The sequence below is a fragment of the Rousettus aegyptiacus genome, unplaced genomic scaffold, assembly GCF_014176215.1.
Source record: "Rousettus aegyptiacus isolate mRouAeg1 unplaced genomic scaffold, mRouAeg1.p scaffold_m13_p_2, whole genome shotgun sequence".
NCBI lineage: Eukaryota > Metazoa > Chordata > Mammalia > Chiroptera > Pteropodidae > Rousettus > Rousettus aegyptiacus.
The window spans coordinates 65,385,980-65,410,048 of NW_023416295.1; the positions used below are offsets into that span (position 1 = coordinate 65,385,980).

General features: G+C 36.5%; 1 long non-coding RNA gene across 1 annotated transcript; it reads left to right on the forward strand.

Annotated features, from left to right (window-relative positions):
• Positions 1–2,341: 2,341 nt before the first annotated feature.
• Positions 2,342–23,622, forward strand: LOC107513943. Its single transcript, XR_001597649.2, has 3 exons — positions 2,342–2,414; positions 22,446–22,564; positions 23,532–23,622. It is a non-coding gene; the product is annotated as an uncharacterized LOC107513943 (long non-coding RNA).
• Positions 23,623–24,069: the final 447 nt, after the last annotated feature.

Sequence of the window (24,069 nt, forward strand, 5' to 3'; positions counted from 1 at the left end):
ATCATCTCAGGGTTTCTTCCTTCCTGCCATGTCTACATCTACAGGTTCTACCACCTTTGGATTAGCTTGCCAGTCACCCTCACACTGACCACTTATTTGACTCCCTAAACTGGGTTACAAAGAATGAGAAAGTCAACTTGGACCTTTTTTAAACCTGGGAGTGATCTTAGAGGGGAAAAAATCATGGAGATAAAGAAAAGAAGCTCTTTTCTCTTCCTCCATTTCACAAGTGCTATGGACATTAAGTGCTTTGAACTCAATAGGCTGATTTCTGCCTTTGTTGGACTCCTACAACACATTCTGGATGTTCCAGAGTTCACTTTTGTTGTTTAGCCGTCCATGTGAAGCAGTGGCCTTTTTCCAACATAATGGTAAGATTCTTAGAGTAGATATCTTAAGTTTTCTTATTCCAACGTCAGTTCTAATATTGGCACCAACTACCATTTTTGAGCACTTACGGTTATGCTACGCACTGTGCTAATTGATTTATTTACATTAACTTACTTAGTCTTTAGAATAAACTTTCAAGGAAGGCATGAATATTCATACATCACTAGAGAAGAAACCAGAGCATGATGGAGTTGCAGTCTGAATCCACACATACCCAATTCCAAATATTTTCTTCAACAACAAAACACAGCATTGAGTTCAATCAATAAATAATCTTTGACTTTGACTTTAAGAAAATATGCTTAAACATTCTTTTTCACACCCATCAGAATGGCTACTATATAAAAAAAAAAACAAAAAAACAGAAACAAAAAATACAAGTGTTGGTGAGAATATGGCCAAATTAGAACTCATGTGCACCGCTAGCGGAAATGTAAAATAATGTAGCCTATGTGGAAAACAATTAAAAATTAAAAATAGAATTACCATATATTCAGCAATTCTACTTCTGGGCATATATCCATAAAACCTGAAATTAGGGTCTCAAAGAAATATTTGTACATCCATGTTCATAGCAGCATTATTCACAATAGTTAAAATGTGAAAGCAACTCAAGGGTACATTGATGTATAAATACATAAGCAAATTGTGGTATATACATACAATAGGATATTATTCAGCCTTAAAATGAAAGGAAATTCCAACCTTTGCTATAACACAAATGAACGTTGAGGATGTTGTGTTAAGTGAAATAAGCCAGTCAAAGCCAGTCACAAAGTACTGTATGATTCCACTTACATGTGGCATTTAGAGCAGTCGAATTCATAGAAACAGAAAGAATAATGGTGGTTATCAGGGGCTGGAGAGAGAGGGAAAAAGGAAGTTGTTGTTTAATGGGTTTAGAGTTTCAGTTTTGCAAGGTGAAAAGCTCTGGAGATTTGTTGCACTACAATGTGAATATACCTACCCATACTACAATGTACACCTAAAATGGTTAGGATAGTACATTTTATGTTATGTGTATTTCACCAGAATTTAAAGTATTATTTTTACACACAGAGGGTAGACTAAAATATAGAATTGTGTAATGCCCAACAATACATACACAATATAATTTTATTATGAAGGATAGTAGTTCTAATGAGTGGTCAAACCATTACACAATGCAATTGTTCTAAGTTCTGGATTTAAAATTTTACTTTATTAAAAATGTATGTGCATAGTATAAATATCATCATGGTGTTGAATAGTTTTAAAGAAAAATTGGTGAAAGCTCAGTCATTGTATCATGTCTCTAAAACCTAGTTGGAGGCATTTTTCCTGGGGACACACATATAGACGTGATGTGTGTGCAGACACAGTTGCACCACACATATGATGACCCTTCAACTTACTTTGAAAATGTGTATTATTTAATGAGCCAGTACCTTCCCTGTGTAGCAAATGTGCTTATCTATACTTTCCTTTCTTATATCTAAAAAAGTATCATGATCTGACTTACTTGCAGTGCTTATATAACATATTAAAACAGAAAAAAAAAATCTACATTTTCAGTGAGAAAATGCCCTTTATTTTATAGCTTTTTGGTATTTTGAATAGATAATCTCGTTCTGTGTTATTTTCCATTAATGAAAGATCATATTGTTTTGGTTTTTATAATATAATGATGTATTATTTCTGATCCTTAAAATGCCAAAGAGTTTGAAGTGTTTCAATTTATATAGTGTAAATAAATTTCTGTGGATTTGACAGAAATCTGGGAAGTTGCCCTGCTCAAAGATATAAGCCTACTGTGTATATTTGAAATGCCACCAACAGTGATTCACTGCTTTCTGTTAAGCTTTTCTCTCATAGAGTGACTCTTTTCAAAGTTGCAAATACTCCAGGAAGGAGTAATATACTGACTTACTCACACCCTATTCTGAAATAATTGATCATATCTTTTCTATGACAGGAGGGACTATAAAGGAAAGTACTGACACAGGACCCATGAAAGAAAATGAGCTAAAGATGGTTCTGATCAGGTAATGTGTAGACTGCAGAAGATTTTTCCTTCCATCTGAACAGATGGCTGAGTTTCTGGTCCTTTAAAAAAAAAATGAGTTTCTTAATTGCAAATTTAAGTTTTATGAATACAAGCAAAGTGAAATGGAAATGTGGGATAATTACCAAATTTCATTTTTAAATTATTTCATTTTTAAAAACCTTCATTAAGGCCAAACAGGGATTTTTTGGCTTAAATTATTTAACTGGACTAACTAAATTAAAATTGTCTAAAATCGCCTTGCTTTCTATTCCACCTTATCTGTTTAGAAAGACAGACCTTAGGCTGTGTCTGCTTTACCCTGTATAGATTGATTTGGGGCCAAAAAATTCAATTAATTCTATTCACAGAGGGCAATCGTGGCACTGAGCAAACGGCAAAATGAATGTTTCCGTTTTCTTTTTGCCCCATTCTACTGTCAAGCCTGGGAGGGACTGAGCTTAACATGTTTAATGATTCCAGTTCAGTTGGTTCACTGTGTGTTTGTGTGGGTTTCCACTGAGCATCTTATTTTAAATATATTGCCTTCAAAAACTGTTTTGCTTTGGGACAATCAACAGAGGCAGTTCATTGTTTGAGAAGCAAAGAAAGCAAATTGAGACAGTGCGTTGCTAGCTAACATCTCCTCTGTTTCTACCATGTGCTGGTTGTTCATTATCTCATTAATCTAAGTGTTTTTAGAAGTGGTGCAGCAGCTTCAAGCTTAGGCAGTTTGCCTCCATAACCCATGTGCTTAAGCACAGCTCTATGCTGAAAGGCAAAGAGCACCCTGGTCAAGACTGGGGGCTCCAGACTCAAATTGCTGAGTTATATAGTGTGTGCTTCAGTTTCCCTTTCTGTAAAATTAAGGTAATAGCAGTTGCTATCTCATAGGGTTCTTGAGGATAGAGAGTTAGTGCATGTGAAGCACTTAAACGAGTGCCTGGTGAATAGTAAATTATTTAATATATCTTACCTATTATTAATGTCATTATTACTAGAGTCTCTGTAGTAAATTTAAGCAGTGCTTACTAAAGGGAGTCTGTGGAAATCCTGTCTTTTGTCATTGAATTTACCCCTCCCCTCCCCCCTCCAAAAACAAAAACCACCACCTCTTACTCTCCTGGCACCACTCTTATCCACCCACTATGTGATACAGTCTTAAAATTAAGGTGGCTTTGGGACTGTAAATATAGGCAGAGTTATAAATTAAGATCAAATGAGGTATTTTTGTCTATGCAATAGTTACAAGCTTATTTCTTATCTTTTTACTCATAAAAAGATCATAAACGTCATTCTGATGATGAGATTTGTGTAGCACTTTATGGTGTTAGTATATTTTTATATTCATTATCTCATCCGATATAGCAACACTCTGTAAAATATTGTACAGATGTGACTTCCATCAATAGAAATTGCAATGCAGAGAAGTTAAATCATTTGAAGAAGGCTTCCCTACTAGTGGGGAGGAGATGCTGGGACTCCCCATGGAGCCCAGGACAGTAGAAGGTGAGGAAAAGAGAGAGCGAGAAAAAAAAGTTTGGTATTGTCTGGGGAGTTTTGAGATAGTGGGATTGTCGATGTCAGGTGCAGGACCTAGGGTAGGGGTGAAGGAACTCTCAAAAGGAAAAAAAAGAGTGGACAGAGGGTCCAGGAAAGCAGAAGAGGGAAAAGAAAGAGGTGAATAGACTGGGAAAAATAGGGAGTGCTAAGAGCAGTTCCTCCCAAGTTGCTGATGATTCACATCTGAAAATGGAGGGTCTTTATCTAAGTCCTTAATTTCTCCTTGTGGTACTTAGTGTAGTATTGTTGAGTGCCTAATGAATTATTCTCTCATGTGCAAAAGACTTTCACTACTGCAGCAACTGTGAGCTTAAATGATGGGAAATGGTTCATTTGTCCCATTGAGGAGAAAGGAAGACCTCCTGTGAAGTCAAAGGATTGGATGAAAATGATGGGTGTTCTCTAGGGTGGTTGAAATTAGAGCTCTGTGGTCTGGAAAATAAACTGTGCTTCAGTACAGATACATTTATGGAAACATCAATAAACACTGGATTAAACTGCAGATAGGATTCCATCAGAGAGAACAATTCAAATAATACACAAAGTTATTTTAAACCCCTATTCGTTTTGCAGGTAAAATTTCATTTTAATCAACCCAATAGGTTTATTCAGATGGTTTTGTAAAAGAAAAACTCTAGTGCTATAGGGAATGAAAAGTTTACTTTTCCCCTTTTTGTTTCTGTGTTCCCTCTTTGCAAATAATAGCTTCTCAAAATTGAAAGTTTTGGTAAGGACATTGGTTCTTTCATTCAGGAAGTTATTATTAAGTAGCTGTTGTGTGTAGTGAGCATTAGGCTTATGTTGAGGGTATCCTGACAGCATTGTTGCTGGTGAAGAAATTAAAATTTTTTGGAGATTTTAAAGACAGTGTGACAATGACAAGGGCTCTTAGAGAGACAAGCTCAAAGGACTGTGGGAGCTCAGTGGAGGGGGAGCTGAGAATCAGCTAGATCTGTGCTCTAGTTCTATATTTAGTAGGAAGAGTTGGTGAGGGTGACGAGCCATTCTATATAGAGAACTATGCATGTGCAAAACTATGGAGAAAGGAATTCTCAGGAGTTGAGAATGTTTGCTGGAGGATAGAGAGACAGGAGAAAAGATAAAGCTGGAATAATAGGCAGGGTCTAATCTTAGAGGGTCTTGTCCGTCATTCTAAAAGTTTGATGTTTATTTGGAAGGCCGTAGGGGAGCCATTTAAGGAAATTAAGCATCATGTGTGCATAGGGGACAGGGGAAGGCGTAGAAAAAATGGGAGTAGAGAAAGTGTGTGTAGATACGATTAGGTGATAAGTTTTTCATTTCGAATAAAGGCTGCTGGTTCATTTGTTTCATTGAATGGGTCGAATGGGTTCGAGGAGGGTGTAACTGGGCTATTTGGTGATTGGAGGAGTCTGCCTGGGAGGCTATGGCAGTAATGGAGAGGAGGGGACAGATTTGAGCAACAATAAAGTGGAAGAGTTGCTAGAATTTGGAGACTGACCCAACACTGATGAGTGAGAGAGAGGAGTCAATGAAGACTCACAGATTTTAGACTTGAGAATCCAGCCTAAATGCGTAAGGTGGAAGATAACTTAAGATGGCTGCATTGGGGGAAGAAGTGTTGAAATTAGCATTGCCTGGAATGGTAAGCATTGTGGTTTCCTGGTTTCTGTTTTCTGGAAACCACTTCTGCAACTTTGGTTGTGACTGCCCGCCCTATCTTTTCTTTCTTTTCTCCCTGACTCCCTCTCTGTTTTATTTCATCCTCACCTGGCTCTCCTAATGCTTCTTTTCCCCATTCTCCCCAGCTCGCCCCCTCCCCCCAACCCTCCCAATGAGTATCAGCAGACACTTATAAGAGAGAGAACAAATACTGAACTAACATTTTTGTTAAATAGCTTGACTGCTTTGTGGACAAGGATTTGTCAACACATATGTTCTAAAAGATTTTCTTTTGAGAGAGAGAATGAGAGAGAGAGAGAGAGAGAGAGAGAGAGAGAGAGAGAGAGAGAGAGAAAGAAAGAGAGAGAGAGAGAGAGAGTGTGTGTGTGTGTGTGTGTGTGTGTGTGTGTGTGTGTGTATGTGTGTTTGGAAACCAGATCAGCAAAGTACTGCTACTATAGCCTATCCTTGGAGACCTGGAAATTGCTGTGCTAAGCAGAACTGATTAAATGGTATTTTACCTGTTTGGAATAAAACTCACAATCTGTTCTTGAACATTTTGCTATAAATTGGCCAAAGGTAATTGACGAGAGAAATATATTATTCCTTATATTCTGGAACTAAGATTTGTGATTTATCTCTATAGACAGTGAGTGAGCTCCCTCTTCAATCGTACAAATGCAAAGTGCCAATGTTGAAGGGGATCCATTCAGAAGAGATGGAACCCTGTTAAGAGGCAACGCCAAAGCTGACCATTGGTGTAACTTAAGGGCATCACTACATAAAGGGCTAGGGTGCAAGTAAGCAGACACACCTGGGTCCACCTTGGAGAAAGCAGTGTTTTTCAGCCACATCCTTCATGTGACACTGTGCAAGGGTCTTTCTTACAAATCTAAGAAAAAGTTAAAGTTGGATCACTTGGTTGTATAAGTTCTGAAGATGTCTGACCCACAGGGTAAATGTTATCCTGCCTCAGGAAAGCAGATGAATAGGAGAGTCTACCAGCTCTAATATCCTTTCACAGTGGGAAAGATACAAAATCTTCACCCAGAACATTGACACATACCCCAGAGGTAGTGTGGCAGATAAACTTTATTCAACCAGGCCGCCTGCCACCATAATTAGGAGCAGGAACTCTGGCAGACACCTTGGCCCTGCTTCATCACTTGCCTCCTTGCAGTGTAACTTTAAGTTACCTGATCTCTACAAGTCTCAATTTTCTCCCTGTATAAGGAGAATAATATTACTTACTGCTCTGGGTTGTGGTGAAGAGTAACTGAACTACTACTTGCACTTACTGTACTTAGCGCACTGCCTGGCAGGTAATGAGAGCTCAGTGAATGTTAGTTGGTATTATTACTGGGTATCTGATGGGAAGATGCAGTTGGAACTAGAGAAATGCAACAAAACACTTTGTAAAATAAAGATGTTTTCATGTCATGGCATTAAGAAATTGGTCTTTAGGAATTTGGTTACAATGAATTTGCTACGAGGAATAATTCTATGCTACAAAGGCATCCTTGGTGTTTGCAAAAGTCTTGTTTTCCTCTGTTTGTCATGAGCAATAGTATTCTGTAAACTGCTGTCACCTATAGTCAGTTTCAATCTCTAGCTCTGATCACTCTTCACCGGCAACCATTTACCAATTTGCACAGGGAATTTCCACATGACTGTGAAAGTTGTGCCGCAAAAGCTAAAATCCTGAATCTGGTTTTATCCATCTTTATCCTCTCTTTTTTTCCTTCTTTCTTAACCTGCGCTGCCAGAGGGGTTAACCATCTTCTGGAAAAGAATAGAGCAGTGGTCCTCCATTCAGTTGTAGAGCTGTTACTAAGGTATAGATGCCCAGGTACCTGATGATGAATCCGCAGAAGGCAGCTTACCTAATTATCCACAGAACTCCACATCAGAAGATGCTAAGGATCTCCCACAGTTGTATTAAGGAATCAAGAGACCTGTGAACATCCTCCTGTAGTCAGGAGGCCTGTGTGTTTGTCTCAGGGCCAGCATGCCCATAAAGGAATCAGTCGTGTTTAGACATCATTCTCTAGTCTAGGTACTTACTGACTCAGGATCTCTGTCAATTGCATTTGTCTTTTCCCATTACTCTTGTGTAAATGTATCAAATGGGAGAAATGTAGGATATGCGTTTTCTCTCCAGTGTGAACATACTCTTTAAAAAGGCCTTACAACAAAACTTACTTCAAAACAGGAAATAAATCTGTGAAGTGTTACCTGGGCAGGGAGAAGATGATCTCTGTCAGTGTGACTCCTGGAATATTTCCCTTTATTGGTCACAAGCCCTTTTCTCTGTGGCAGTTCAGTATTTCAGGCTAGCAAATACATTCCTTCCCCCACCCCCAAACTTGGCTGTAATAGCTGAGGTTACAGACTGTTCCCTTGTGAGGAAAGTATGCCTTTTAATAGTTTAATGCCAGTACTTATCAAAGCTAGAGCTGCCTCCTCACCATGACGTTTATTCACAGGTAAATTTTAAGGTTAAAATATTGCTATCAGTACTAATTTGAAGGTTGTCATTTTTCCCCCATAAATTTTGTTCCATTTCCTTCTTTGTCCCAAATTAAAATAGACCTATGAGCATTTCTCAAAATTTGTTTCTTCATTCTGGGGGTGTTTATAAGTTTTACTGGAAAAGGGAAATGTTTCCTAGTGAAAAAGATTGGGGAAATGCTAGAAAAACAAGTTGTTTTCTTCTCTGCAGAACTTAGAGCATTTAACATGGTAATTTTAATAGTGTATACAATTTTCCTCAAATTATTTTCCCATTAAACTTTCCCCTCAGAAATCCTCTGAAGACTAGGTTTTAGGGGGAAAAAAACTTTGGGAAATTGTGTTAAATTTCTTAAACAAGAACTGTAGAACAGAGAAGATATGTATCTTGAAACAAAAAATGGTACACATGATCTGACATGTTCTCTGAAAATAAGACTGTTTGAAATTGAATCTGCCTCATTTCAGAACTTTTGATCAATGTGTCCCTCATGCCGAAAGGGTGATGGGAGATGGCACAGCCCCGGTAAACTTTGGGGGAAAAAAGGGTCTTTGATCTTCAGTCGCCAAAGTTGTTCTCAGCAGTTGGCAGCATCATTGAAAAAGGGGGTGCACAATATTGAAATGGGGTGATCCAGACCAATTCTACAGTCCTAATACTGCTGCCTAGGGAGTTAAGAGATTTGGAGCAAAAAACATGAGAGCTTTCCCAAACAGGCATGATGTTAAATTGCATCAGATAAGTAGGCAAGATGTAAAGTGTGGAACAGCTGTTTGGCCGGTACTGCTCAGTACACAGGCAGAACTATTGGATCATCTCTTTGGTTAGCACCTGTGCAGCCAGCCATTAAGAATGAATTACATTCACGCTGCTCTTGTTCAAAGCATCCACTGATTCACTCAATAATATTTATTGGGTGCCTACAACGTTGTAGGCACTGTTCTGGTCACTTAGGCTAGGGCAGTGACAAAAGAGAGAAATGATCTGATTTAAAATGTCTATTATCTAAGTAAAATTTTTAAAATGTCTATTATCTAGTTTAACCTTTACAATGCGCCATTAATAGATGAGAAACCTATAATTCTAAGAAATTGAGACTGTAGATTTTCAATTCTGGAAGGCACCTCGACAACATTTTTATGCAAAGTCTTTATTTTATTCATGAAGAAGTTAAAGGAGTTACTCTTTTTGATTGAAAGTAGTGACAGGACCAAAAGCCAGATTTTCAACCTTCCAAGTCTGCTTAGGAAATTGGTGTGAATGTGTGTGAGTTAGGTAGTCAGGAGAGGTGTGATTCTCAGAGAGTGTCTGCAATCTTAGCCCTAATGCAGCTGGAATTCCACACTGTCAGCTCAAATCGCTAACTGAAAATCCCAAAGCGGCAGTGGCTTAAAGGCCCATGCCAAATAGTATTTCTCAGGGTAAAAGGGGGAAGAGACCTCCATTAACCAAGAAGGATGAGATAAATGGTCCCAGATCTCCTGCTTGCATCTTGCTGGATTATGAAAGCATAGTGGATGTGCTCCAATTTAAACTTGGCCAGACGCTGGGGGATTAAGTTTCATGACACAAGGGGTTGGTATTGCAATCCTTGTAAGTTCTTCATGAGAAGACAAAGCTCTTATATGTTATTACATGTAGGGAAGAGATTTAAAACCATATTTCTGTTACAAACAGTATTAGAAATCAGTATTTTATTTCTCCTTGATTATAACACTAAATCTGGGAATGTCAAAGGAGAGAATATGCTTCATGAAATGCAAAAAAACTTGATTAAAAAAAAATCTTAATTGGTATAAATGTATCAAAGAAAGTATATGAAGCAAATATCACAATTTCATGTTTCAATTTTTTAAAATTTAAATTATCTGAGTGGATGTTAGATTGATTAAATAGATTAATGAAAGGGGGATTTGATGAATATCAATCAATCAACAGGCATGTATTAAGGATCTACTACTATGTGCAAAGAAAGCACCATTAGTAAAAAAAAAATATAAAGAATGAATCTTGACCCTTGAGAAATGACAAATACTGTAATGCAAGGATGAAAATTTTCATGTTCATTAATGAAGTATGACATGTTTGGAGAGCAAAGATTTTTCTAACTGCAGGAAATGTAATCATAAAATAGTGAGCAAACATTTGTTGCCTATGAGAATGTTGGGCATTAAACCTGGTTAGAAATATGCCACAGAAATTATGGAATTACATGATATACCTTTTGGAAACTTAATTTAGTATGGATAGTATGATTCAAAATACCATTTGCAACATGATCTATAATAATACCTGTTATTTTTTGAAATGATGTTATATTGCCCCAGACCCTTCTGAAGTTGGTTCTGACATTCATAAGGGAGCAATTAGCTCCTTTGCAGACAGCAAGCTCACCATCCTTGCATACTTGTATCTAAAATAGTCTTAAAACTCTCTTTATTGCCACTACACTGTTTCCCAAAATGAAGCATGAGATCATGGTAGTATTTAGTTATTGGTTCAGTTTCCTGTCTTCCTAGATCTTTTTAAAGCTCTTATGTCCTTACAGAATGACCTCCTAGCTTATGTCTGATCACGTGGTCAGCTATTTACAAAGTGCTGCTGTTCTAATTTGATTCCTTTTGATAACATAAAAGGACATTTAGTTATATGGTCTGTGGTAAGTGTAATTTATTTTATATTCCCAGTGTTCTGAGACTGAGTGTCAGAAAGCAGAGCAACTAAGTAGTAACATTCTAGAAGATATTAAGTCAACCTTTCTGTTAAGGGATTTCTTCCAGTTATCTTCCCTTGTTGATTATATAGTTCAACACAAAATAGATTTTAAAAAATTCAGCCAGTGAATGTGCCAAGCCATGCTTTCATTGTCAACTTTATTATAAAAATATATTAATTGTCTATGCATTCCATATATCACATCTTGTTTGCATAGGAATATGTGCATTTAAAGATAAAAATTTTGATTTGTGCTCATTGTATTTGTAGTATCTGTTACTAAAATTCTCATCTTAGAACCCATGACTGAAGGTTCCTTTAAGGCAAACTTGTTTAATGCCAGTGCCCAACTTTGCTGCAAATCTATTATGCATACATAATGCACTCCACTCTCTTGCAAGATGCAAATCACTACACTCCAATAACATTCTTACACAGAATATTACATTTTTTTTTTTCGGGAATGAAATATCTCCCTTAGTTTGCATTATCTCGTTTTGTGAAAGTTTTGTGTATTTCACCTCTGACCTTGAGAATTGGTCATGAGTTTATTGAAAAATGTATCACATTATTCTTATGCAAGTCTCCATGAGTGGCTATTTTTATACTCAGTTCTCAACAGGAACAAGCAAATACTGCAGTAAGAGTTATTTTTGAAAGTTTTAAATTAGTGTTTGTTATTTCAAGGCATTAATGAGTAAAACTTCTTAGAAAATACTGGTCAGTTGTGTTTATTGCCTTATGTCAACACACTTGTCATTTTGAGAAAGTGTCATAATCCTAGAAGAAGATGGTTTGCACTCCTTAAGTCAGATTCTAATCTGAGAAGTGTTCTATGTATCCCTGTATATCTCTTAGAAGAGCTGTGGCTGCACATCTGTAAACATCTTGTTTCTCATAGCAGAGTGCATGAATGTTGAGAAGGTGTAGATTCTTTCCTTCAGCAGCGCAATTGCAGATTGGGTAGCTAATATGGGAGAATGGGAGGGTCTTTATCCACCTGCATTTTGTTTGTTTGTTTATTCGTTTGTTTGTTTTTTGTTTGCTTTTTCCTTTTTTCCTTTTCTGAGACTTTCTATTGTTGACATAGTTAGCGTAAGTTAGTTATACTGAAGGGTATAGACTGAAGACAGAAGCCTGAATTCCAGGCCTGGATTTGCCCACAGCAGCTGTCAGACTTCAAATGTAAACTTCTTGAGCCTCAGTGTCCTCATTTTGCAAAATGAGCAGTTTGCAAACTGGTGGCTCATGGCTTAAATTTAATGTGCACAGCTGTTTTGTTTAAGCCACATACTGTTTTAAAAGTCAGAAATTTTACATAAGATTTCTAGTATCTCTTAACAAATGGGAAGATCTGGCAATGTGGGGCCTGTATTCTCAAATAGCAATGATTTCCTGGCCCTTGTACATTCATTCCTTAGTTTGCCATCCTTGCACTTGGCTGGCTTTTGTTCCCTTGATCTCTAAATTGGTGTGACTCTGGGTTCTGTTTCAAGCGACATCGTGGGGAAAGTTTAGTTTCTCTTAAAAGTCACTAGTCATGTTACTTTTTTTCTTCTTTACCAGGTCTTAGTTATTCCCCGATACCTTTCTGACCCCACACTCTTACAAAGGATGTAGCACTCCACCTGTGTATGGCCTGCCCTACTCTGCCCCATCTTTATGGACAACAGTGGGGAAATAAACTTTGCTTTAATTTTCAGATCTCTATTTAATTTTTCTCCTTCCATAATTTTACTTCCAAATAGATAATGTAAAATAATTTATTATTGCTTCCGTAGAAATCAGAGAAACAATGACTTTCTACTCACGAAATCTAGAAAGTATGAGGAACTGAGAATAGAATGGTAAATCTTCTGAAGCTGTGCTTGTTCATATTTTTGGTCGCCACACTGTATCTAATCAGATTCTTGCAAAGCAATGCTATACGTGCAATGATTCTTCTATAACTCTCTTTGAGGACAGAGTCCAGCTGCTGCGGGGAGGGCGAGCTGCTTGTTACGATCATCTTTCATTAAAAATCACAGATGATAGTATATACTTCTCACCATAAGAACTGATGGGAGCTTTAGTCAGGCAACAGAGAGATGTATGACCAGGAAGAGTTTCTTCAAACACAGCATCTGTGAATCATGTCTAATTGACATGTATCTTCAGTTGAATCCCCAGCCCTGATGCTTAGAGAGAATTAATTAATATAAAAGTCAAGAAAAATCCAGGGTATTAACATAAACCTGAATCTATAAGAGGGAATGATTAATGAAAGGAATTTATTTCTTGTTGATTTATTAAGAATTCAATTTATGTAGAAAAAATATTAGCAATAACAGAAATAGTTTAGAAAAAGACAATGCTCACTTGCTGAAATGAAGTATTGGTTTCTTTTTAGGTCGTTACAATGTGGCTACTCTTCAACAGCTATAAAGTAAAGCAAATGTTGCTTATTGTCAAATGTGATAGTTGAAGAGCTTGGTTATTCACAGCTAAGAACCATCTAAAGATAATGCGCATTTTGCAAGATGATTTTCTTTCACCTGCTGATTAAACTGTGAACAATCTGTGAGCCCAAATGCAAATTCCCATGTTCCTGTTTTACTGGACGGGCTCCCAGGATTAGCCTGGAGTTAATGCAAATTAGAGAATTTCCACTAGTTGATTTAGGGAAATAGCTAGCTTGAAACACATACCTCTCAGCGGTGAGGTCCTGCAGAAAAATACAAAAATAGGAGCTTGGATTCAGTTAAGAAGTATAGGAGGCAATGGGGTTCCTTTTTATAGAATTATTATTCAAGGTAGGGGGCAGATTGACCTGATTCTCAATTTATAAGTTCATCCTCTCTTTTAACTTCCTCATCTTTTGTCAATACTACCTGCCGAAAGTGAACCCTAACACCCTCTTACCTCTGAGCTTTTGTAGTATATATTTTTCTAAGTCCCTCATTGGGAAATTCGTTCCAATAGAATTTTGAAAGCATAAGGGGGTACATTTTATGAGACACGCAGGCAGCAAATAACTTGGGTGGAAGAGACAGATTGATCTTTCCTTCATATCTGACTAAACCTTTTAACACTTCTGTGAAAAGTGGGTGGAATATTTTGAATATCTTGTTATGAAAACCCAGACACAATTCCACAAAAGACAAAGTCTGGGAGAAGGCATGTTTTGTGGATGTTAATCTCAAACTCTATCATATCCACTCAAGATTGGACTTTGGAAATTCCTTGATCATATAAAGAATTTGGTAAATTTTTATAATGAGTCATCCTCTGGTTTCTTTGGAGCCTTCATGATCTGCTGTGGGATCATTATCTATCAAATTGTTCAGGGAGGGTAACAATTAGTCCTGAGCAAATGCTTTTTTAAAAAAGCTTTATGAATTAGCAATTAACAAAATTGAGGTGGGGCTGGAGATTATTTTCTAAGTTTAATTTATGTTTAAGCTTGAATGGGGGTTGGGGTCAGATAGACTAACACTTTCATTTTACAGATAAGAAAACTGAGACCAAAGAATAGAAATGCCATCATTTAGGTTACATAATGTTGTAGCCGTAGAACCAGAATGAATTCTTGATTCTGAGCCCAAGGCTTTGTTGTTAGGGCCTGCTGCCTTAGATTTTCCCACCAGATCAAGCTGCTGGCTTGGGTAGAATTCTAATAATTGATATTTCGTTTTTGATAAAAGTTTGTTTTGTGAAGGCTGCATCACATTATGTCCTTTCAACACTGTAAAAAGGAGCTTAATTTGAATGTCCTTGTAGCATACTGCACCAGCTAAGTGTACCAGCTTAGCCAGTACAGTATTATCAACGGGCTCCAAGAACACTGTGTAACTTTTCCCACCTGATGCTAGCCCCTATCTGTCATGTTCAGCTTTAATTTTGAAAGGCTGCTCAATTTCTACGGCATCTGACTAATCTTACAGAAAGATACTGCTTTTAGTGTATGGTGATTTTCAGGGAACCTTCCGCTCAAAATTTGCTTCGAATTAATGTGCACAAGTAAATGGAGTTAGTTATTTTCTTTCTCATAGAAAATATCAGCATCAATAACAAGGGCATAAGTAACAAATTAGTTGACTGTTATATTGAGACACATAAGTTTATATAAAAATTGGTATTGTGCTAACTAACTCATGGCGCCTAAGCCAAGTATATGAACTTTGTCCTTTGAGTTTCTTAAGTGGTCTGTCTTTGAATACTAGGCATCCTGAAATTGTCATTTTGGGTATCTAACATCCCTCTTTTTTGTTTTTGTCAAGATTTATGAAGTCAGATTGCTCAGTAGAAATGAAAATGTTTCCAATATGGAAAAGGATCATCTCATAATATCTGTGACTCTGAGATTATCTTTGAATATTACTTCTGGGTCTGAGTAATCTCCATGGGTTATAGGCTCAAAAAGCCATGGTGTAGGAGAAGGAAAATATGGTGATGGAGAATAAAGAAACAGGGAGAGTCATGAAAAAAGGCAAAGGGGAGAGTAAAAGGAGAGAGAATGGAAGAGTGGCAGAGTACTTCCAGAAATGGTTTTAAGTATGTCTGTGCCATTTTTTTTTAAAACAGCTTTAGTGAGTTATTATTTACCTCACTTAAAATTCACCTATTGCAAGTGCAAAATTCAATAATTTTATATACTTTGAGTTTATTCTTCCTCTGCCATTTGGCCTTCATTGTATGAGAAGTCAGTCATTAATTACATTATTGTTCTTTTCTTCTATTCTTCAGATTGTATAATTTCTATGGCTCTGTCTTCAAGTTCTTACATTATTCTGCCATATCCAATTTTCTGTTGAATCCCTTTAGTAAATTTTCATTTCAGTGATTGTGTTTTCCAACTCCAAAATTTCCATTTAGTTCTTTTTATAATTTGTATTTCTTTATTGAGATTCCCTATTTGCTCTAGTCTATCATTGTCATCATATTTTTCTTTAACGCTTTAGTTTTCTTTCATTTTTTGAACATATTTATAACCACTTTCAAATTTTTGTCTACTAAATCTAACATCTGGTTTCTCCTTGAAACAGCCTCTTTTGACTGCTTTCCCCCTTAAATGTGGATGATAATTTCTTGTTTCTTTACAGGTCTCATAATTTTTTTTGTTGATGTGGACATTTTAGATAAATCTCTTGTAGCAACTCTGGATTCTCATTTTTCCTCCTGAAGGACTTGTTTGTTTGTTTAATGACTTGCCAGAATTAAATCTGTGAAGTCTGTCTCCCCTGCAATGTGTGGCCCCTGATGCCTCTACTTTTTTTCCTTTTTTTATTTTTAAGCTTGACTTCTTAGAGATTATCTCTATACCTATATAGCTTGATGTTGAGCCCACAATTGGTCAGAGGCTGTGTTAAACACCTTGAGGCAGTACAGTTTCATTCACTGCTTATGGATCTGCATGTAGGCCAGGGCGTATATCTAAACTTCAGGTCATTTTCAAATCTGCATCAGCTTTTACTTTGTGCTGGATTTTGTTGCATCTTCTTTTCATATACACAGGCTTAGCTTTGTCAGCTAGGAATGTGTGAGTGGCTATGCATGTGGTCAACCCAGGACATTCGAAAAATTTATCATATCTCCTATCTCATTTCCCACAACTCTATGTTAAAGGTCTGGCTAGTCCATCAATCTTTTGCTTGTCCCAAACAGGCCAGTATCCTTAGGCTAATGGTACCCTGGCCATCTCTTTCCCCTAGATCTCCTCTTTAACGAACAATGCTCCAAACCAAGTGTGTACTCTCCAGCAACAGCAAAGCTTATATTTTTACAGCCTGCCCTACTCTGGTTGAATTACTGGGCCGAGAGCTGAAGGAGGAATGCTTGCAGCCCTGGGCAAAATGCCACAGACTTGTGCTGTTCTTAACCAAAGTTGAGTTGTTTTCATGAATAAATGCTTCTCAGTTTGTTTTATGTCTTTGGTCAAATTCCAGAGTGCTGAGATGATTGTTTTTGACTGTTTAGTCCAGCTTTATAGTTGCTTTTGGAAGGGAGGATTTTTTTTTTCACCTTTTTATTCTGTCATGGTGGAAATTGCAAGTTGTCTACACTTAGTTTTAATGACAAGATCTTCATTGAAGATGAGCTGTCCATACCCTTTGAATGTGAATATAAAGGCTCAGTACCTGTTCCAAAAATCATGCACTGTATATAATAGTTTGTCCAACAATGGGAAATACTCTATCCATTATCCATCCTTAAGGAAGCAAACAGGTTTGAGGCTCTACCAATATCCCTTTCTCTATTTCCTCGTGAAAGAACATTCAGTGTTCTTATTTCTGAGTGCTGATAACCAAGGTACAGAGGATTATTTTTCATTTTGGCAACAATAGCAGTCATTTAGTTTTCAGGTTGGGAGATTGACAAGGGAAGGGCATTATCTTTCTGCTTTCTTAGTAATAAATATTTAAAAAGCCGTAAGAATGTCTACCACTTAGTGAGTGTGCCAGGTACTTTGTTAAGTATTTCACAACTTTATGTATTTTTATCTTCATTGCGAAGCTTAGAAAAGTTAAGTAACCTACCTAAGGTCACCCAACTCATAAGTTGTGGAGAAAGAAATCAGATCCAGGTCAGCTGGATGCTTAATTTGGTGTTGTTAATGACCATCTTATACTTCTTTGAGGTTCCCCTACTCTCAGACATTAAGCAGGCAAATCAGGTCCATGCTTATTTTGAGAGACCGGCTCCCAATAAAATGGCATTGTCAATCTGCCATGGTGATTATTGTCTGTCTCAACCAAATTGTTCTTCTCCAGCCTTTTTTTACTGGCCCACTAAATTTAGTTGCAAGTTGGTGATGGAGGAGAGAATTCAGGGAATTATATGTAAAAATATTTTATTTTTCTGAATCTTTAATTTTTCTCAACTGAAGTGTTTATGTCCTCACAAGTTGTGTCCTCTGAGAAGCAGAATCTGAAATAGAAATTACCATAGAAGAGATTTATTAGAGTGTGCTTTGGGGTCAACACCTCTGCAAAGAAGTAGAATTAGGCAGAGGAAAGAAATTAGGCTATGCTGCAATTTCAACAGTCCTCAGACCACCATACCAGGAGTTCTGAAACTAGGTTAGCCCTTTCGGAACTGGAGAGTGGAGGCTGGGCCTTTTATATCCATGAAGATCTGTCATTGGATATGTGCAATCCTGAGGATAGGGGCGTGACTTTGGTGAGGTGGTGCTCTTTAGCTGATGAAGGGGGCTAACCACTGAGAACTATCAGCCGGTAGCACTTGCCACCAATCAGGGAAAATAAGTCTTTCGTTTCGTAAGGGGGATCTGAGCAGTTTGTTAGGGCGTCCTGCAGAACTGTTTATGTTCATTTAAAAAAAAAATTTTTTTAATTTGACACAATTGTTTATTGAAAGTATTTTTTAAGTTGAGATGTAATTGACATATAACACTGCATTACTTTTAGGTGTACAACATAATAATTTAGTATATGTGTATATTATAATGCTTTATTCTTTCATTTATTCAAGCAACATACAATTTTTAAGTGTGAAAATTTTCACCAGGCACTGGGTGAGAAACTAAGGATATGACAATAAAAAATGTGTACCACATACTTGTTCTTATAATGTTTGTAACCTGGGGGAGACTCTTGGTATTTAATCTCCTTCCTTGAAGCCTCTTGTTTAATCAGAAATTGGTTAGGACAGTAACTCAATGTGTCCCGATTTAAGCCAATTTGAATCTCTCATCCAAGCCTTAAGCCCCTGATTGTTGTTTCCCAAATCCCTTTAAATTAGTGGGTATCTTTCTTAAATAGAATTGTGCTGAACTATGTTTAGAAGCTTTTACCATTTGTAAAGCCACAGTTACTAGTTTAATAGAGTGTGAGCTGAGGGAGAGGAACCTCTGTATTTTTGAAAAAAAAAAAAAGCATTAAAAATTAATTATAATTTTTTACAGAAAGTGGCGAAAGCAGCAGTTGAATTTGTTGCTTGAGATTACCCTAGCTTTTTGGTGTTATCCTATTATCCTTAAGAAAAAAATAGTGTGTTTTAATTGTAATTACTTTTGATGATTTTTTTACCCTAGGAGGTAAATTATTAATTAGGGTGTGCATTATAAATTACTTTTTTATTAGGTGATTTCTGTCTGACAATAGTTTCTAGTTTTTTTTTTTTTAATTAAACTATGTCTCTTGGATTTATTATTAATAGCTTTGGGCCCTTCTAAGAGGGAAGCTAGTCTGATTTTCAACTTTTAACTCCATCTGCAACTGGAAAAATGATTCTGCCCAACTGAGATAACTGGGGACTTATGTGTGGCCAATATGAATGGCTCTTGGTGAGGAAGCATTTGTAAATGGAAGTTTCATTTTCACTTTTTTTTTTCACCATTGTATTTCACTCTAGATTTTAAGTTAATTTGTCTCACCAATACACATGTGTCAAGAGGAATAGACTCAGGTTTAAAAAGGTGGTCCAGGAACAAAAAGAAATCAGAGAGAGACAAAAAAAAACTACATGTAGAATCAACTTCAAGTGATAAACCAAATAAAGTAATAAAGCACCAATAATTTTCCCATTTTGTATATAAATGAGAAAACTTGGCTAAAAACTAATCCTGAAATTTTATTTTATTTTTTTAAATTTGACAAGTATAAATGATAAAACCCAAAATCAAACAATAAAAACCTTTAATGACAAAACTACTATTAAAATAGGACTATTTAAAAGTGTAAACCAGTTTTTTCTTCAGTTTACCTTGTGAGGAACCAATTTTGTTTTGAAAAAGCTTTTGAAAGAATGAGATCTTAAAGGAATATGTATTTTATATATTACATAACACTCCAGAAAGGTCTGGGATAGCACCACATAACCAAACTCTTAAATATATCTATAGTGAAGCCTAGGACTATTTACATGAAGTAGATAAATAAAGACTGTATGTAGCTTCAGCAAGTTCAGGTCATTTGCTACCTAATGAGTCAGCCCCACATTTCAGCAAAAACATTTGATTTTTAGAGATCTTTGGATTTCAGAATTGTGGATAAGAGATTGTGCAATTCTACTAAAAAGATATACCTTTCTATTACTAGAAACCTAAGGAGTCATGTATTCCCAGGAAAATATTCTGAGATCTCATCTCTTACGTAATTAAACTAACCCTTGGAGGAAAATTAAGGTTTTGGTATGCGTGCCGTTCTTATTCTCTGTTTTGAGGAGTGGATAGGGTAGGGTCTGCAGTCTCAGACTGGGCTCTTAGCGTTACTCCCTAAATAAAGCCTGCTAGTTTACATCTTACCCACTACCGTAGATTTCCCACTCAGGGGACAGCCCAACTCTTCCAAGAAGTAGATTCGTCTATGCAACAGCAATGGGACCCTCAGCAATCTCTTAACCCCCTTTTCTTAAGTATGATAGGACAGGGAAGGAACAAGAAAAAAATCTAGCACCATGAAAAAGAAAGACCAGCACAAACAAACAAACAAGAAAAATCAAACCTGCAGGAAACCAAGATCGTTTAGAAAGAAACAAAAAAATACTCGGAGAGAGTCAAGAAAATATTATAAAATATGAGTAATTAGAAAAGTAAGAGCTCTTAAAGAATAAAAATATTATCATCTGTATAACAGAATTTAGTGCAAGAGCTAGAAAATGAAGTAGAGGAAACCTCTTGGAATGTAAAGCAATAATAAAAACAAACAGAAAATGAAGTAGAGGAAACCTCTTGGAATGTAAAGCAATAATAAAAACAAACAGAAATATATGAAAATAATGAGATAAGAGACCAAACTAGGTCTAACATCTGGGGAGAAAACAAGAAGAACCGAGAAAATAGACAGGGGAAATATCAATGCAGTAAGAGAAAACAGTTTCTCAGTGTTGAAACACATGAATGTTCAACCTGAAAGATTCCACTCAGTGAATGAAAAAAGTATGAGTTCTGAGCACTGAGGAGCAGAAAGAGGAAGAAAGTGTCTTGACATCTGTTCTCGGAGAGCCCAATATAAGGGGGGAGTTAGACCTGTCACTTTTGTTCAGAGTAATTGAGATTACTTCATAAAAAAAGGAGTTTTGTCTATATTATTCCAACCAAAGGTCGTGTTGGCGAGGGGTGCAGAGACAGAGAATATGGCAAATCTTTTTCTACGAGGAAAAGACAAAAATATTAGATTCAGATTCTACTGGCATTTATTAATGCACTTAAAAAAGAGCTTTGAGTGCACTTATTAATTCAATAACAAATGAAAAAGTAGATTACAATATGTATGCATGATCTTACTCATTTGTATATGCATGTGAGATTAGAAAGTAATCCAAAAGGATATAGCCCATCTCTGGAAGGTGGAATGATAGGTGATTTTCATTTTTTTCTTTATAATTTTCTATTCTTTATGAAATAAGTATGTGTTAATTTTATAATTAAAAATAATAAAGCAGTTTCTGTTTGGGGGGGTTAGTGGGGAACAACTTTCCTATGTTTAAAATACAACTACTTCTGGGAAGAGAAGATAGTGAAAACCTGGGAGAGTGGCTTGTGAAGGTAGGAGGAGTGGGAGGAAGCCCACGAGGTCACTGAGATAGAAGGCCTGGGGCAGGACGAGCTGCAGAATGACATTATTGTAAAATCCTAAAGGTCAAGCTAAAGATAAGCTTCCTTTACCTCATGGTTCACCCAAGACCTGTCTTAACAAATTTCCTGAGATAAGTAATTTTCTTACACTGAGGACACCTTGCCTGAAGTTTGGTGCTATTCAAGATTATCTATCCACTAGGGCAGAATAGATAGAACCAGAATCTGAAAAGAATACGGCCAAGGGACTCAACTGTGAGAAAGAAGGGAAGGAGCCCAGCGTTTACAGTGAGATGATTGGGGCATGGCTCTTATAAGTCATTCTGTGAGTGCAGAGATTTTTTTCAATTTATTTAAGAAAAAGATACACAACGCTTTACTGACCATTCCAGCATCCTTGAAGAATGTTTCTCTGGCCATTGTTCCTTTGTCATCATGAAGGTACACTTATTTCAATTGATCCATGTGTAGGGCTATTTTGAGCACTTGAAAAAGCAAGTTAATAAAACAGAAATGGTTTCTTCTAAGAGCTTGCAGATTATGAAAAGAGAACAATTTAAAAGCTTACTTTGTGTAAACAGAAATTATAAAATGCAGTTCCTCACAATGAAGCCCTGAGGCTTCATTGTGAGGATCCAATTATTTAAAAACATCCCTTAATTGAGTTCATATCATTAACTTTGGCCTTGACCCCTATGATAGCCAAAACTTTAAGAATATTCAGTACTAAATGCATCTGGGATAATTTGATAAAATATCTCAAATAGCAATGATGGAGAATTGTCATAGAATTTTCTATGCAGGTAAAACTTTTTTTTTCAAAAAAGATATTATGTTTATAAGATTAAAAATAAATAATTCAGACTCTAAAAGTTACTTTTCTCTACAAAAATGTCATTGTGGAATTGTAATTTTTTTCAGTGCAGAGAATAACAAAAGCAGGGGGAAGGTAGAAAAGGAACAGAAAAGTCGATTTAAGAGATAATGTATTGCATTTAAAGAACTTGAATGCCGTTACTTTTCATCACTTAACTTTTCAAAGAACACTTTCGGCTTCCTTATTTGCATGTTTCATTGTTTTCCAGCCTTTACACTGTATGCTTAATATGCAAATGGAATAATATAAGAATAATGAGAAGTAATATTTGGAAATGTCTGAGAAGATGTTGAAAAAAAGGCCTGGTTTCCATCTGACTGAAAGGAGGTAAGACTTGGGAGTGCAGTCAGACTAGATATAATTTTATCTTAATCTTTAACTAGAAACACCATTGCTATCCTCCTTTCTCCTTTGTATTGTGGAAAATTGGTTAATATTTCTCTCTCATGACTTCCCGATTTTTTATTCATTTCTCTTATTCTTCACATTAGATACCTATCAATCAGTAAATCTCAATTCTATGAACATTTACTGAACAATTATTAACTAGTCATTACTAAGACTAGAAGATAGAATAAATAGTTCTTTATTAAGAAAAGCAGAGTTTGGCTAAGGAACAACATGGAGAAACATTTGTTAGTCTCCTACTCCCATGCCATTGATGTCTGGCTTTCCGTTGAATGAGGTAAAAAATCATCTTGGGTTCCAGCTCTGCCATTTCCTAAACATGTTACCTACCTTCTTTACGGGTTGGCCTCCTCATCTGTAAAATGGAATAAGAACACCTTTCTAGTTGGTGGCAGTGATTGTTGAGACAATACAAATAAAGTGCTTATAGAAATACCTTGAATGCTCTATCTGTCCTTTGGCTTGTGATATAACAAAGAAAATGCAGGGTGACCAACCATCACCATTTGCCTGAGACTGATAGCTTTCCTGGGACTTGGTTCCTTCAATTTTAAAACACCATGGAGATGGTGTTAGACAAATCCAGGTAAATTGGTCACCCTAGAGATAGAAAAACATGTATTCAGTTAGTCATAATCACAAATAGAATGAATCAAACAGCATGCTAGAAAAACAAAGTTATACTGAGGCATTGGGCAAGGTATGGCACATTCCTTCATAAAGAAGGAAAGAGGATTCCATAAGAGGGAACTGAAAAGGCAAAGGCATGCACATGAAAAATGACACAGCCTGCCTGTGGAAATCTTAAGCAGTCTGGAGTGGAAAGCATGGGGGCACGTGCAAGGATGGAGTGAGTTCAAGGCTCAGAAAAGTGTGGTATTTTCAGGTTACCCAAGGCCTTGTGTGTTTGCTGAAGACAGTGGATTTTTTCAGACGTAATGAAGAGATGGTCATCAAGTGGGATGGAGCAGGGATATGACATCTACTTCTCAAATATATGCACGTACTTCAGTTTAACCCTACTTTTCTGATGAAGAACTCATATGGCCTCTTCGAATAGATTAAAATGAAAAATCCGTCTTCGGCTCTCATTTTATTATTAAGTAAGTAATCACATATTTTTTCATTGAGTCAAAGTATATAAGATGGTTCTCCTTATAAGATAGGGAATAAAGGTACAAAATCATTTTGCCACCTTCCAGGTTCAAACTTGGGGGGCATCTTCGAATCTCTTCTTTTCCATTACCCTCAACTAATCAGTGTTACAATGTGTTGATTTTTGTCTTCACAGCCTAATATTCTTCCTCTTTATTTTCTAGCACAGGCCCTAGTCATGTTCTTCTATATTCAAGAAATAGATATAAATATTCATCCTGAATATTGTGCCCCATTAATTTCATTAAAGAGTGTTTTTGTCGTGTCAC